This window comes from Nicotiana attenuata, chromosome 2 (assembly GCF_001879085.1).
Source record: "Nicotiana attenuata strain UT chromosome 2, NIATTr2, whole genome shotgun sequence".
Classification (NCBI taxonomy): domain Eukaryota; kingdom Viridiplantae; phylum Streptophyta; class Magnoliopsida; order Solanales; family Solanaceae; genus Nicotiana; species Nicotiana attenuata.
In genome coordinates this window covers 64745114-64762350 of record NC_031990.1, presented here as the reverse complement: position 1 = coordinate 64762350, position 17237 = coordinate 64745114, and the positions used below count along the sequence as shown (strand labels likewise).

At 43.2% G+C, this 17237-nt stretch overlaps 1 protein-coding gene across 1 annotated transcript in view; it reads right to left on the bottom strand.

Annotated features, from left to right (window-relative positions):
• Nucleotides 1–17237, bottom strand: part of LOC109220420 — a 54988-nt gene that overhangs the window by 36728 nt on the left and 1023 nt on the right. The gene's annotated exons all lie outside the window — the stretch shown is intronic.

Here is a 17237-nt window from a genome sequence, read left to right as displayed (position 1 = left end):
TTTTTTTTTTTTTTTTTTTTTTTTGTTAGGGAACATCATAAGAAGATATTATTTCTAATGGTCTAATATGAATGGAGCAAAGTTATGAGCTCTAGTATTTTGTAGATATGGTTCCTCACCCTACACCTTTTCTTTATGATACTTATTTTTAAGAATACTAGTCTTTCGGGTACGCACATTGCGCGTGTACCTCGTGTTAATGAATATAAAATTTTAAAAGAATTACATAAATTTTAAACTGAAAATTTTGATTGAGTTATCATAAAAGAAAAGTTAAAACAAAGTATAAGTTTACTAAAATAGTAATTGTTTGGTGTACTCCTATATATAGGTGGTATTTTCCTATTTTAAATTTGTACATGAGTGTGCTCTTATTTTAGGACTCCTTTATTACATACATAACTGCAATATTTATTTATGTTTCTTTATTAAACATATAAGAATTAAGTATAATTTAATAATTATTCTATCATTTCAATTCGTCTTATATATGTAAAGTAAGTTGCATAAGTTCGGATAAGTTGGGGCTATTTTATGTGTTTATTGGCTTATTTCAATGAAGTGGTAAGATCTCAATAGATTATATAGTAATGAATATTAAGAATTTTTACCTAATTTGATAAGTAGTGGTTCAAATCAGATTCATTCCTACTTATTCTCTTCTCTTTTTTTAAGGCTTTGCAGCTCATGAAACAAGAGTTAAACATGTAGGACTTATGTTTACGAAAGCAATAAGAAAAGCATTATAGTGTAGATGCATAATACAAATAAAATAAGGAAGAAGTATCTATACATAAATTCTTGATTGATTTAAACTCCTTAATAATAGGAAAAAACTTAAATGTCGGTAATTTTTTAAAATAAAGCAATTTGAGTTGGAAAAAATTAGTATTGTTAATTATTAAACGTAGAAAAAATAATAAGGAACTAATAAGACATAAATTGAATTTCTAACTAATTATTTTTATTGAATCGCCCAGACAAATAAACTCAAATTTGAAATCCTTCGAGTCCAAAACATGAAATTGAAAAAGATATGTTAAGGGAAAATAATTGAGAAGTTGGTGTAGAAGATTTTAAGTTAAAGAGCAAATAAAAACTGTCTTAATATAAAACCCGGATCAATGTCAAAAAGAAATCTCAGCAACTCTGTGTATTCAATAATAATGTAGAAACGACTTTTACTTGTACTATATATCTATGTGTATTTTGCCAGGGCTAGTCATTGCTTGATTTTAGCACATTATCAAATCTTTTCTTCACAAAATTACTAACGTGGTTACAATTGCAGATTCTAAGGCTAGTTGATTATATTATCACGGTTCCTATATATATTACACTATGTTGTCTACAATAAATCTGCCTAAAAAGAGTATTGCAAGACTTTAAGCAAAAGAAGATTTTAAGTTGGTCAACCTAAACAAACTACCAAGAAGCCATAAGAATCGTAATAATGGTTTTTTCCTTTTCCTTCTTCTTCGCGATGCACTGCATATTCTTTTTAACTGATCTTTATGCTTATTAACAACGACAACATCTGCGTGCAACAATGTTGATTACGACTATTGCTACCAATTAATAAAGAAAAAATGTCATCGTATCAAAACTAACAAATAATACTACTAAAACAAGAGGTAGTATGCATGCTAGCATAGTTTATGTTCTTAGTTGGTCAAATATCAGAGAGTTAAACACGATTCAAAAAGTACTTATCACAATTAAAAAGTAAAAAAATCCGAGCATGAATAAACATAAATTGTTTGTATTCAGAAAAAGAGAATCTGGAAATCGAGACTTGGAATAATAGCTCTTTTATAGAAGTTTTTGCCTATACAATTCGAAAAGGAAAGAATTTATGATTAGGCAAAAAAAATTAAATGACTATTCCTATGTATTTGGAAAATAAATTAATGAATATTCAGATATTAAAGAAATAACTAAATGACTATTTTGTCTAGTGTGAATTCTGTTTTAAAAGAGTAAAAAAGACGAACGAAATTTTGCTAAGGCCTTCGTACTTTTAATATAGTATAGATAAATGAAGAAAGAACAAATGATCCGTAAATGAGTTCATAAATTTCTTCAGTCGTACAATTCGCATATTTGCCAAACAAATTTGTGGAACTTCATAATAATGTAAATTTTGTGAAAAAAGTAGGTGCAAAATAAAAGAAGCTCCTCTTCGTCCTCCGGGGGGGGGGGGGGAGGTAAAAGAACAGAAGCCTAAGCTCTTTTAACCGAAGTCATAGTCATGTTGCAGTAGAGATGCTCATTGGCCTTTCTTCTTTTTGATAAATGAGATTTTTATATTCCTATGCCACATAGGAAACTTATTACCCTCAATATTTAAGGTTTGACTTAATTATACTTAGTATATCAAATTACCAATTCTATACCATAATTAATTAAGGGTATAATTAATTGTACATTTTTTACTCCTTAATTAAAGGAATCTGCACGTTTCTCTCTCCTAACCCCTCAGTCCCACCCACGTTTTACCCATACCCACGTTCTTTTTACCATTTTCCATCTTCTGAAACAAAATTCTCCCTATAAATTCACAGAAAATTGAAGAAACCCTTCAACAAAGTTGGTTCCCCATTTTACTCCAGTTGAAGTTCATCAATGAAGAACAACAAAGTTCATCAAAATTGAAGTCAAATCTTCAAAGTTCATACACACATTTACCTTCAGCTTCAAATTTTCTAAATGAAGATGTGACGACCCCAAAGGGTCATCACCTGTCTCCTCATTCATTCCGCGCTTCCGAGGCCTTGAAAACCTCGCCTTTAGTTGCCTCGATTTGCGTGCGCAGTCCCAGCGCGTAGCCGGAAAGACTATATGTTAAATTCTGTGAAAAAATTTCAAAATGTGGCTTTAAAATGATTTAAAGTTGACTTCGTTCAACATTTTTGGTAAACGGACCCGGACCCGTGATTCGATGGTCCCGGAGGATCCGTAGAAAAATATGGGACTCGGGCATGTGCCCGGAGTCGAAATCCGAGTAAAAGAATTTTTCTATGAAATTATTTTTCTGAAATTATTAAGGAAAATGGAAATGAAAATTGATTAAAAGACTATGGTATCGGGCTCGTATTTTGGTTCCGACGCTCGGTACAAGTCTTAAATATGTGTTAAGCGCTTTCTGTAAAGTTTGGTCGAAATCGGACGTCATTTGACGTGTTTCGGACCTAAATATCAAAAGTTGGAAGTTTAGGAAGTTATAATGAAAAATGATGAATTTGGGGCTTGATTCAATGATTTTGATGTTATTTTGGCGGCTTAATCGCTCGAGTAAGTTCGTAGGATGTTGTTGAGTTAGCGTGTGTGATTGGTTAGGAGCCCCGAGGGCTCGGGAGTGTTTTCGGAGGTGTTCGGGGTGTTTTTAAACTTAGAAATATAGCAGGTTTTCCTTCAGCTGTTGCAGGCCAGGTTTGTTCTTCGCGTTCGCGGTCGCCCTTACGCGATCGCGATGCTGGCCGGGTCCCCTTCTTCGCATTGGCGAACCTATTCCCGTGTTCGCGTAGCTTTAGTTCCACCTCCCTCGCGTTCGCGAACTAATTTATGCATTCGCGTAGTTACAGTTCCTCCCTCACCGCGTTTGCATAGAGCATTTCCCTGGACCCCCCAGTCTTTCTCTTCGCGTTTGCAGCCTCTTCATCGCGAACGCGATGGTCTGTTGAATTAACCCTTCGCGAACGCGGCCCCTTTGCCGCGAACGCGAAGGGCAATTTTGCCCAGTTAATTTTAAAAGCTCAAAACAGACCCATTACGGGATTATTCCCATTTCTTCATAAAACTTGTCTTCTCCAAGCTCTAGGGGCGATTTTTGAAGCTCTTCTTCACCAAAGTCTTTGGGTAAGTAATTTCTCATCTAATTCCTTCACTCTTCTTCATTAATTACTGAATTCCTAGACCTAAATCATGAAATCAAAGTAGAAATTAAGGGTTTTGGGTAGAGTTAGGGTTTGGAGAATTTTGGGTGATTCAACCTCAATTTGGGGTCGAATCTTAAAACAAATTGCATATTTGAACTCGTGGGGTTAGGGGTGATTGGGTTTTGGTCCGAGCCTCGTGTTTGGACCATGTGGGCCCGGTGTCGAATTTTGGTATTTTTGGAAGAATGCTAGGAAATTCATATCTAGGCTATGGGATGTTGCCATTGAGTCTTTATTGATATTATTGAATTAATTATGCCTAGATATCATTATTTCGGAGTCAGATTTTAGAGAAAATGCGGTATTTGAGGATTGATTGCTATTCTTTGGACCGAGATAAGTGTTTGATCTAACTTTGGCTTTAGGGAATAGGATTAGAGTATTGTTTGCTAATTGCTAATTGTTGAGTACGGTGTATAGGCATGGTGACGAGTATCTATACACTGGTGTCTAGTATGACCATGAGTCCTTAGTTGTGCTTATTTTGATTTCGTCGTGACTCTTCCTTGTTTAATTGATGATTTCTATATAATGTGAAGGGTATGAGAAAGAATTAGGACTTGTGAACTCTTTGGAGCGTTGGCTCGAATGCTAAAGTAATTGTTGAGTAAGAAATGAAAGAAAGAGAAAGAAATGTGATTATTCCCTTGCCGGGCTGTGTTCGTATAGTGATTTTTCTCCCTTGTCGGGATGTGAAAGTTATTGTTGTTGTTCCCTTGCCGGGATTTAGCAGTTTTATTTTGTTTTCCCTTGCCGGGACTTCTATTACTGTTTGTCTTTCCCCTCGCCCCATTGTTTGTGATTGTTGCTTGGGTGAGGAAGAGTGATAAAGCACGAAGGTTGATGTCGTGCACGATTTGTGTTGAGAATATATTAATGCACGAAGGAACATTCCGTGCTATGTTTTGATTATTAATGCACGAAGGAACATTCCGTGCTATGTTTTGATTATTAATGCACGAAGGAACATTCCGTTCCATGTTTTGATTATTATTGCACGAAGGAACATGCCGTGCCATGTTTTGATTATTAATGCACGAAGGAACATTCCGTGCTATGTATTGATTATTAATGCACGAAGGAACATTCCGTGCCATGTTTTGATTATTATTGCACGAAGGAACATTCCATGCCATGTTTTGATTATTATTGCACGAAGGAACATTCCGTGCTATGTTTTGATTATTAATGCAAGAAGGAACATTCCGTGCCATGTTTTGATTATTAATGCACGAAGGGACATTCCGTGCCATGTTTTGATTAGTAATGCACGAAGGGACATTCCGTGCCATGTTTTGATTATCACTCTCGTTGACTTTGTAGTTGTACCGTTTCATTCCTTATTTATTGACCTTGTATTCTAAACTGCTACAGCCCCTACAACATGCTCCCCTCCCTCTTGACTTGTTAAATTTCTGTATTCTCTTCTATTGCGTATATATATATTTGAACTGCACAGGCTTGTTTGGTAGTCCGATCTAGCCTCGTCACTACTTCGCCGGGGTTAGGCCAGGCACTTACCAGCACATGGGGTCGGTTGTGCTGATGCTACACTCTGTGCATCTTTTTGCACAGATCCAGGTGCTGGAGCATCATTTGAGTAGCAGTAGCATTCTGGGAGCGAGTTTCCAGTCCAGGGACATTAGAGGTAGCCTTGCTGACGTCCGCAGGCGCGGAGTCCTTTCTATTTTATTCAGTTTGTTATCGTTGTACCGTAGCAGGCAGTTTTATGTTTCATTCACACCTTGTATTTAGTATTTCTCTAGACGTTCGTGAGTATTGTGACACCAGTATTGGGTAGAGGATTGTTTAACTTCCGCATTTCTTTTAGTAAATTTTATTTGAGACTTCCACCTTATTCGTTAAATGCTTCATTGTTGTTAATATTGTTGATATTCGCTAAAATAGGTATTCGATAATTGGCTTGCCTAGCTCCTGTTAGTAGGCGCCATCACGACTCCCGAGGGTGGGAAATCCGGGTCGTGACAAGTTGGTATCAGAGCACTAGGTTACATAGGTCTGACAACTGACGGAGAAACTTAGTAGAGTCTGAGGGATCGGTACGGAGACGTATGTATTTATCCCCCAGAGGCTACAGAGTTAGGAAAAACTTCACATTTGTTCTTTCTTGTCGTGCGGTTCTGTTTCTCAAACCCCGATTGAGTTTCTACTCTGTTCTTTCGCAGATGGCGGGAACACGCGCGTCCTCATCTACCGCTCAGCAGTCCGAGTCCCCAGCAGCAGCCCCAATGGCGGAGCCTCAGGTTGATTTGGAGGAGGAGGTTCCAGCCCCAGCAGTCCCGGTGGGCACAGCTCAGGTCCCAGAGGGGTTCATTGCCATCACAGTTCTTCAGGACGCTCTACTCCGATTGGTAGGCTTCGTGGAGAGTGTCATTCGAGCGGGTTTGCTTCCAGGAGTTCAGCCAGCGGTGGCAGATCAGCCGTGTACAGTGGCTCAGGCCGGGAGTGAGATCACTTTTCAGGAGGCGGCCAATGTGGGCCGTAGAGTTGAGGTGGTCCTGCCACAGGGAGGCGGTCATAGGTCGGATAAGAGGCCCCGTCATGCAGGTAGATTCAGTGGTACCTCATCTGGAGGTAGAGGTACTTATGGTAGAGGCCGTTCTCCTAGGCCCTTTCAGTCAACTCCCCATGTCACTCATGGTACTTCAGGTGGTCATTCAGGTCGACAGGGTCAGCCTCAGTTCCCTCAGCTGCAGCGTTTGTGTAGATGTTATGAGTGTGGTGAGTATGGTCACAACAGGAGGGTTTGCCCGAGGTTGAGGGGTGCTCAGCCGCACTAGACGAGGTCTTGCCATGCTTGTGGTGATCCGAGGCACATTGTCAGGTTTTGCCCTCGAGTTTTGAGCAGCTCTCAGCATCAGAGTTCTCGTGCTATGATTCAGGCACCAGAGGTTCCTCAGCCTGCCCAGCCAGCTAGAGGCGGTGGCAGAGGTGTTAGAGGTGGAGGTAGAGGTCTTAGAGGTGGAGTTCAGGTCGCCAGAGGTAGAGGCCAGCCAGCAGCCAGGCCAGAGGCTGAGTCTTCAGGTGCAGACATTACAGGTACCATTCTGATTTGTATTAGCGATGCTTCAGTGCTATTTGACCCTGGGTCTACGTATTCATATGTGTCGTCCTATTTTGCACCCTACCTGGCTATGCCTAGTGATGCTTTGGGTATTCCTGTTTATGTATCTACACCGGTGGGTGATTCTATCGTGGTCGACCGAGTTCATCGTTCCTGTGTGGTAGTGTTTGAGGGTCTTGAGAACCGTATTGAATTATTGCTCTTAGACATGGTGGATTTTGACGTTATATTAGGGATGGATAGGTTGCCCCCGTATCATGCTATCTTGGATTGTCACGCCAAGACCGTGACCTTGGCTTTACCAGATTTGCCCTGTTTGGAGTGGAGAGGGACCCCATGTCTTACCACCCGCAGTGTTAATTCATATGTTAAGGCTCGACGCGTGGTCGAGAAGGGGGTGTCTAGCTTATCTGGCGTATGTTCGCGATTCCAGCGCAGAGGTCCCTTCTATTGATTCTGTTCCTATTGTTCGGGAGTTCCCCGAGGTGTTCCCTTCAGACCTGCCGAGTATGCCGCCCGACAGGGATATTGATTTTTTTTATTATTGATCTGGCTCCGGGCACTCAGCCCATTTCCATCCCGCCGTATCGCATGGCCCCGCCAGAGTTGAAAGAGTTAAAGGATCAGTTGCAGGATTTGCTTGAGAAGGGTTTCATTAGACCCAACGTTTTGCCTTGGGGTGTGCCAGTGTTATTTGTCAAGAAGAAGGACGGATCGATGAAGATGTGCATAGATTACCGGCAGTTGAGCAAGGTAACGATTAAGAACAAGTATCCACTGTTGAGGATTTGACGATTGTTCGACCAGCTTCAGGGTGCGAAGGTGTTTTCAGAGATAGACTTGAGATCTGGCTACCATCAGTTGAGGATTAGGGCATCCGATGCCCCTAAGACAGCGTTCCGCACTCAGTATGGGCATTATGAGTTTTGGTCTTGTCTTTTGGGTTGACCAATGCCCCAACATCATTTATGGAGTTGATAAACCGAGTGTTCAGGCCTTACTTGGACTTGTCCGTGTTAGTCTTTATTGATAATATTCTAGTGTACTCCCGCAGCCAGGAGGAGCACGAGCAGCACCACAGAGTGGTTCTTCAGACTCTGAAGGATAGTCAGTTATATGCTAAGTTCTCGAAGTGCGAGTTCTGGTTGAGTTCGGTTGCATTCCTAGGCCACGTCATATCAGCAGAGGGTATTCAGGTGGACCCGAAGAAGATAGAGGCAGTCAAGAGCTGGCCTAGACCAGCATCAACGACAGAGATTCAAAGTTTCTTGGGGTTGGCAAGCTACTATAGACGGTTCGTGGAGGGATTTCATCTATTGCAGCCCCGATGACCAGATTGACCCAGAAGGGTGCCCAGTTCAGATGGTCAGATGAGTGTGAGGCGAGCTTTCAGAAGCTCAAGACAGCTCTGACTTCAGCACCGGTGTTGGTTTTGCCTACAGGATCAGGGCCCTATACAGTCTATCGTGATGCTTCCCGTATTGGGCTTGGTGCAGTGTTGATACAGGGTGGCAAGGTTATTGCCTATGCTTCGAGACAGTTGAAGATTCAGGAGAAGAACTATCTAGTGCATGATTTAGAGTTGGCAGCTATTGTTCACGCCTTGAAGATTTGGAGGCACTATTTGTATGGCGTGGCATGTGAGGTGTTCACTGACCACAAGAGCCTTCAGTACTTGTTCAAGCAGAAGGAATTGAATTTTAGGCAGAGAAGATGGTTGGAGTTGTTGAAAGACTATGATGTTACTATTTTGTATCACCCGGGGAAGGCCAATGTGGTGGCCGATACATTGAGTAGAAAGTCCGCCAGTATGGGTAGTCTTGCTTATATTCCGGTCAGCCAGAGACCGCTTGCTTTGGATATTCAGGCCTTGGCCAATCGGTTTGTGAGGTTGGACATTTCTGAGCCTAGCAGAGTGTTAGCTTGCACGGTCGCTCGTTCTTCATTATTGGAGCGTATCCGTGATCGGCAGTTTGATGATTCCCATTTGTGTTTCCTGAGAGACACGGTGCAGAGTTGAGGTGCCACGAAGGTGACCTTAGATGATGATGGTGTTTTGAGATTGCAGGGGCGAGTTTGTGTGCCCAATGTCGATGGGATTCGAGACTTGATCTTAACGGAGGCCCACATTTCTCGGTGTTCCATTCACCCGGGCGCCGCGAAGATGTATCAGGACTTGCGGAAGCATTATTGGTGGCGTAGGATGAAGAAAGATATTGTTGCATATGTGGCTCGATGTTTGAACTGTCAGCAGGTTAAGTATGAGCACCAGAGGCCTGGTGGTTTGTTCCAGAGGATTGAGATTCCCGAGTGGAAATGGGAGAGGATTACCATGACTTTCGTTACTGGACTTCCGTTGACTCGGAAGAAGTTTGACTCGATATGGGTTATTGTTGATAGGCTGACCAAGTCAGCGCATTTCATTCCTGTAGCAGTATCCTATTCATCCGAGAGGTTAGCTGAGATTTATATCTGGGAGATTGTTCGCCTTCATGGTGTGCCGGCATCTATCATTTCGGATCGGGGTATGCAGTTTACCTCGCATTTCTGGGGTGCAGTTTAGCGAGAATTGGGCACACGGGTTGAGTTGAGCACAACGTTCCATCCTCAGACGGACGGCCAGTCCGAGAGGACTATTCAAATATTGGAGAATATGCTCCGAGCCTGTGTCATTGATTTTGGAGGCTCGTGGGACCAGTTTTTGCCTTTAGCAGAGTTCGCCTACAACAACAGTTACCAGTCCAGCATTCAGATGGCTCCATATGAGGCGTTGGATGGTAGGCGTTGTCGGCCTCCAATCGGATGGTTTGAGCCGGGAGAGGCTCGGTTATTGGGTACAGATTTAGTTTAGGAGGCCTTGGATAAGGTCAAGATCATTCAGGACAGGCTTCGTTTGGCTCAGTCGCGGCAAAAGAGTTATGCGGATCGTAAGGTTCGAGATGTAGCTTTCATGGTTGGTGAGCGGGTCTTGCTCTGAGTGTCGCCTATGAAGGGCGTGATGAGATTTGGGAAGAGGGGCAAGTTTAGTCCTAGGTTCATTGGCCCATTTGAGATTCTTGATCGAGTGGGAGATGTGGCTTATAGACTTGCATTGCCACCTAGCTTATCAGTCGTGCATCCAGTTTTTCATGTGTTTATGCTTCGAAGGTATCACGGCGATCCTACCCATGTGTTAGACTTCAGCACTGTCCAATTGGACAAGGATTTATCTTATGAGGAGGAGCCGGTAGCTATTTTAGTCCGGCAGGTTCGTCTGTTGAGATCTAGGAGATTTCCCTCTGTTCATGTTCAGTGGAGAGGTCAGCCCCCTGAGGCCTCGACCTGGGAGTCCGGATCCGATATGCGGAGCCGTTATCCCCATCTATTTCCCGACTCAGGTACTTCCTTCTTTTGTCCGTTCGAGGACGAACGGTTGTTTTAGAGGTGGAGGATGTGATGACCCTTTGGTCATCACCTGTTTCCTCATTCATTCCGCGCTTCCGTGGCCTCGAAAACCTCACCTTTAATTGCCTCGATTTGCGTGCGCAGTCCCGACGCGTAGCCGGAAAGACTATATGTTAAATTTTGTGAAAAATTTCAAAATGTGGCTTTAAAATGATTTAAAGTAGGCTTCGGTCAACATTTTTGGTAAGCGGACCCGGACCCGTGATTCGACGGTCCCGGAGGGTCCGTAGAAAAATATGGGACTCGGGCATGTGCTCGGAGTCGAAATCCGTGGTCTAGAACCCGAGTAAGAAAAAATTTCTGTGAAATTGTTTTTCTGAAATTATTAAGGAAAATGAAAATAAAAATTGATTAAAAGACTATGGTATCGGGCTCGTATTTTTGTTCCGACGCCCCTTACAAGTCTTAAATATGTGTTAAGCGCTTTCTGTAAAGTTTGGTCGAAATCGGACGTCATTTGACGTGTTTCGGACCTAAATATCTAAAGTTGGAAGTTTAGGAAGTTATAATGAAAAATGATGAATTTGGGGATTGATTCAATGATTTTGACGTTATTTTGGCGGCTTGATCGCTCGAGTAAGTTCGTAGGATGTTGTTGAGTTAGTGTGTGTGATTTGTTAGGAGCCCCGAGGGCTCGGGAGTGTTTTCGGAGGTGTTCGGGGTGTTTTTAAACTTAGAAAGACTTCAGATTTTTCTGCAATTTTTACACAGAAAGACCCTTCTTCGCGTTCGCAGTGTTGCCTTCGCGTTCGCATAGCCTTGCTCTCTCCCTCCTTCGCGTTCGCATTCTGGACATCGCGATCGCGAAGCTCTGCTGCTTCCTTCAACGCGTTCGCGTGTCTCCTATCGCGTTCGCGTAGGCCCAGACCCCGGAAAAATTTCTCTACGCGTTCGCAGCCCTACTATCGCGAACGCGATGCTTCCAGTCCACCCGTCTTCGCGAACGCGACCCCTTGGTCGCGAACGCATAGAACAAAATCGCCCAGCTATAATTTTAAAATTTCAGAATCAGAACCTACGGGATTTATCCAATTTTCTCACGAGCTCTCTTCTCTCCCAAGCATTAGGAAGCCATTAAAGCCCCCATTCTTCAAGACCACTTGGGTAAGTAATTCCCCACTCATTTCCTTCACTTTTCCTTCATTAATTAGCAAGTTTCTAAGCCTAAATCATGAAATCAAAGTAGAAATTAGGGGTTTTGGGTAGAGTTAGGGTTTTGAGAATTTTGGGTGATTCAACCTCAATTTGGGGTCGAATCTTAAAACAAATTATATATTTGGACTCGTGGGGTTATGGGTGACTAGGTTTTGGTCCGATCCTCGTGTTTGGACCATGTGGGCCCGGTGTCGAATTTTGGTATTTTTGGAAGAATGCTAGGAAATTCATATCTAGGCTATGGGATTTCGCCATTGAGTCTTTATTGATACTATTGAATTAATTATGCCTAGATATCATTGTTTCGGAGTCGGATTGTAAAAGGCAGTATTTCAGGATTGATTGCTATTCTTTGGACCGAGGTAAGTGTTTGATCTAACTTTGGTTTAAGGGAATAGGATTAGAGTGTTATTATTTGCTAATTGCTAAATGAATCGAGTACGGTGTATAGGCATGGTGACGAGTATCTATACACCGGTGTCTAGCATGATTGTGGGTCCTTGTATGTACTTATCCTGATATTGTTATGACTCTTCCATGTTAATTGATGAATTCTATGCAATGTGAAGAGTATGAGGACTAATTATGAATTGTAAATTCTTTGGAGCGTTGGCTCGAATGATAAGAAGACTATTGAGTAAGAAATGAAAGAAATAGAAAGTGATATGAATAATCCCTTGCCGGGATGGTTTGAGTACATTGATTATCTCCCTTGCCGGGATGTGAGAGTATTGTTGTTGCTCCCTTGTCGGGATTTAGCTGATAATTGTGTAATTCCCTTGCCGGGACATTTCTTATTATTTGTTTATCCCCTCGCCCCGTTTGGTTGTGATTACTGTTTGGGTGAGGAAGAGCGATAATGCACGAAGGGTCATTCCGTGCGATGTTTTGATTATATTTGCGCGAAGGGTCATTCCGTGCCATGTTTTGATTATATTTGCACGAAGGGTCATTCCGTGCCATGTTTTTGATTTATATTTGCGACGAAGGGTCATTCCGTGCCATGTTTTGATTATATTTTACACGTANAGTTGAGCAAGGTCACAATTAAGAACAAGTATCCACTGCCGAGGATTGATGATTTGTTTAACCAGCTTCAGAGTGCGAAGGTGTTTTCAAAGATAGACTTGAGATCTGGCTACCATCAGTTGAGGATTAGGGCATCCGATGCCCCTAGGTCAGCATTCCGCACTCAGATGGGCTTTATGAGTTTTTGGTCATGTCATTTGGGTTGACCAATGTCCCAGCAGCATTTATGGAGTTGATGAACCGAGTGTTCATGCCTTATTTGGATTTGTTTGTGATAGTCTCTATTGATGATATTCTGGTGTACTCCCGCAGCCAGGAGGAGCACGAGCAGCACCTCAGAGTGGTTCTTCAGACTTTGAAGTATTGTCAGTTATATGCTAAGTTCTCAAACTGTGAGTTCTGGTTGAGTTCGGTTGCATTTCTGGGTCACGTTGTATTAGCACAGGGTATTTCAGGTGGACCCGAAGAAGATAGAGGCAGTCAAGAGCTGGCCTAGACCAGGATCAGCGAGAAAGATTCGAAGTTTCTTGGGGTTGGCAGGCTACTACAGACGGTTCGTGGAGGGATTTCATCTATTGCAGCCCCGATGACCAGATTGACCCAGAAGGGTGCCCAGTTCAGATAGTCAGATGAGTGTGAGGCGAGCTTTCAGAAGCTCAAGACAGCTCTGACTTCAGCACCGGTGTTGGTTTTGCCCACAGGATCAGGGCCCTATACAGTCTATTGTGATGCTTCCCGTATTGGGTTTGGTGCAGTGTTGATACAGGGTGGCAAGGTTATTGCCTATGCTTCGAGAAAATTGAAGATTCAGGAGAAGAACTATCTAGTGCATGATTTAGAGTTGGCAGCTATTGTTCACGCCTTGAAGATTTGGAGGCACTATTTGTATGGCGTGGCATGTGAGGTGTTCACTGACCACAAGAGCCTTCAGTACTTGTTCAAGCAGAAGGAATTGAATTTGAGGTAGAGAAGATGGTTGGAGTTGTTGAAAGACTATGATGTTACTATTTTGTATCACCCGGGGAAGGCCAATGTGGTGGCCGATGCATTGAGTAGAAAGTCCGCCAGCATGGGTAGTCTTGCTTATATTCCGGTCAGCCAGAGACCGCTTGCTTTGGATATTCAGGCCTTGGCCAATCGCTTTGTGAGGTTGGACATTTCTGAGCCTAGCAGAGTGTTAGCTTGCATGGTCGCTTGTTCTTCATTATTGGAGCGTATCCGTGATCGACAGTTTGATGATTCCCATTTGTGTTTCCTGAGAGACACAGTGCAGAGTGGATGTGCCAAGAAGGTGACCTTAGATGATGATGGTGTTTTGAGATTGGAGGGGCGAGTTTGTGTGTCCAATGTCGATGGGATTCGAGAGTTGATCTTAGCGGAGGCCCACAGTTCTCGGTGTTCCATTCACCCGGGCGCCGCGAAGATGTATCGGGACTTGCGGCAGCATTATTGGTGGCGTAGGATGAAGAAAGATATTGTTGCATATGTGGTTCGACGTTTGAACTGTCAGCAGGTTAAGTATGAGCACTAGAGGCCTGGTGGTTTGTTTTAGAGGATTGAGATTCCCGAGTGGAAATGGGAGAAGATTACCATGAATTTCGTTACTAGACTTCCGTTGACTCGGAAGAAGTTCGACTCGATATGGGTTATTGTTGATAGGCTGACCAAGTCAGCGCATTTCATTCCTGTAGCAGTCTCCTATTCATCCGAGAGGTTAGCTGAGATTTATATCTAGGAGATTGTTCGCCTTCATGGTGTGCCGGCATCTATCGTTTCGGATCGGGGTACGCAGTTTACCTCACATTTTTGGGGTGCAGTTCAGCGAGAGTTGGGCACACGGGTTGAGTTGAGCACAGCGTTCTATCCTCAGACGGACGGCCAGTCCGAGAGGACTATTCAGATAGTGGAGGATATGCTCCGAGCTTGTGTCATTGATTTTGGAGGCTCGTGGGACCAGTTTTTGCCTTTAGCAGAGTTCGCCCACAACAACAGCTACCAGTCCAGCATTCAGATGGCTCCATATGAGGCGTTGTATGGTAGGCGATGTCGGTCACCAGTCGGATGGTTTGAGCCGGGAGAGGCTCGATTATTGGGTACAAATTTAGTTCAGGAGGCCTTGGATAGGGTCAAGATCATTCAGGACAGGCTTCGTTCGGCTCAGTCGCGGCAAAAGAGTTATGCGGATCGTAAGGTTCGAGATGTAGCTTTCATGGTTGGTGAGCGGGTCTTGCTCCGAGTGTCGCCTATGAAGGGCGTGATGAGATTTGGGAAGAAGGGCAAGCTTAGCCCTAGGTTCATTGGCCCATTTGAGATTCTCAATCGTGTGGGAGAGATGGCTTACAAACTTGCCTTACCGCCCAGCTTGTCAGCCGTGCATCCAGTGTGTCATGTGTCTATGCTCGGAGGTATCACGGCGATCCAGCCCACGTGTTAGATTACAGCACTGTCTAGTTGGACAAGGATCTTTCTTACGAGGAGGAGCCGGTAGCTATTATAGACCGGCAGGTTCGATAGTTAAGGTTGAAGAGTTTTCCTTCAGTGCGTGTCCAGTGGAGAGGTCAGCCTCCAGAGGCATCGACCTGGGAGTCCGGATCCGATATGCGGCGCCGTTATCCCCATCTATTTCCCGACTCAGGTACTTCCTTCTTTTGTCTGTTCGAGGACGAACGGTTGTTTTAGAGGTGGAGGATGTGACGACCCCAAAGGGTCATCACCTGTCTCCTCATTCATTTCGCGCTTCCGAGGCCTTGGAAACCTCACCTTTAGTTGCCTCGATTTGTGTGTGCAGTCCCGGCGCGTAGCCGGAAAGACTATATGTTAAATTCTGTGAAAAATTTTCAAAATGTGGCTTTAAAATGATTTAATGTTGACTTCGGTCAACATTTTTGGTAAACGGGCCCGGACCCGTGATTCGACGGTCCCGGAAGGTCCGTAGAAAAATATGGGACTCGGGCATGTGCCCGGAGTCGAAATCCAAGGTCTAGAACCCGAGTAAAAGAATTTTTTTGTAAAATTGTTTTTCTGAAATTATTAAGAAAAATGGAAATAAAAATTGATTAAAAGACTATGGTATCGGGCTCGTATTTTGGTTCCGACGCCCGGTACAAGTCTTAAATATGTGTTAAGCGATTTCTGTAAAGTTTGGTCGAAATCGGACGTCATTTGGCGTGTTTCGGACCTAAATATCTAAAGTTGGAAGTTTAGGAAGTTATAATGAAAAATGATGAATTTGGGGCTTGATTCAATGATTTTGATGTTATTTTGGTGGCTTGATCGCTCGAGTAAGTTCGTAGGATGTTGTTGAGTTAGTGTGTGTGATTGGTTAGGAGCCCCGAGGGCTCGGGAGTGTTTTCGGAGGTGTTCGGGGTGTTTTTAAACTTAGAAATATAGCAGGTTTTCCTTCAGCTATTACAGGCCAGGTTTGTTCTTCGCGTTCGCGATCGCCCTTACGCGATCGCGATGCTGGCCGGGTCCCCTTCTTCGCGTTCGCGAACCTATTCCCGCGTTCGCGTAGCTTTAGTTCCACCGCCCTCGCATTCGCGAACTAATTCACGCATTCGCGTAGTTACAGTTCCTCCCTCACCGCGTTCGCGAGTCTCTCCAAGCGTTCGCGTAGAGCATTTCCCTGGACCCCCCAGTCTTTCTCTTTGCATTCGCAGCCTCTTCATCGCGAACGCGATGGTCTGTTGAATTAACCCTTCGCGAATGCGGCCCCTTTCCCGCGAACGCGAAGGGCATTTTTGCCCGGTTAATTTTAAAAGCTCAAAACAGACCCATTACGGGATTATTCCCATTTCTTTATAAAACTTGTCTTCTCCAAGCTCTAGGAGCGATTTTTGAAGCTCTTCTTCACCAAAGTCTTTGGGTAAGTAATTTCTCACCTAATTCCTTCACTCTTCTTCATTAATTACTGAATTCCTAGACCTAAATCATGAAATTAAAGTAGAAATTAAGGGTTTTGGGTAGAGTTAGGGTCTGGAGAATTTTGGGTGATTCAACCTCAATTTGGGGTCGAATCTTAAAACAAATTGCATATTTGAACTCGTGGGGTTATGGGTGATTGGGTTTTGGTCCGAGCCTCGTGTTTGGACCATGTGGGCCCGGTGTCGAATTTTGGTATTTTTGGAAGAATGCTAGGAAATTCATATCTAGGCTATGGGATGTTGTCATTGAGTCTTTATTGATATTATTGAATTAATTATGCCTAGATATCATTGTTTCGGAGTCAGATTGTAGAGTAAAGGCGGTATTTGAGGATTGATTGCTATTCTTTGGACCGAGATAAGTGTTTGATCTAACTTTGGCTTTAGGGAATAGGATTAGAGTATTGTTTGCTAATTGCTAATTGTTGAGTACGGTGTATAGGCATGGTGACGAGTATCTATACACTGGTGTCTAGCATGACCGTGAGTCCTTAGTTGTGCTTATTTTGATTTTGTCGTGACTCTTCCTTGTGTAATTGATGATTTCTGTATAATGTGAAGGGTATGAGAAAGAATTATGACTTGTGAACTCTTTGGAGCGTTGGCTCGAATGCTAAAGTAATTGTTGAGTAAGAAATGAAAGAAAGAGAAAGAAATGTGATT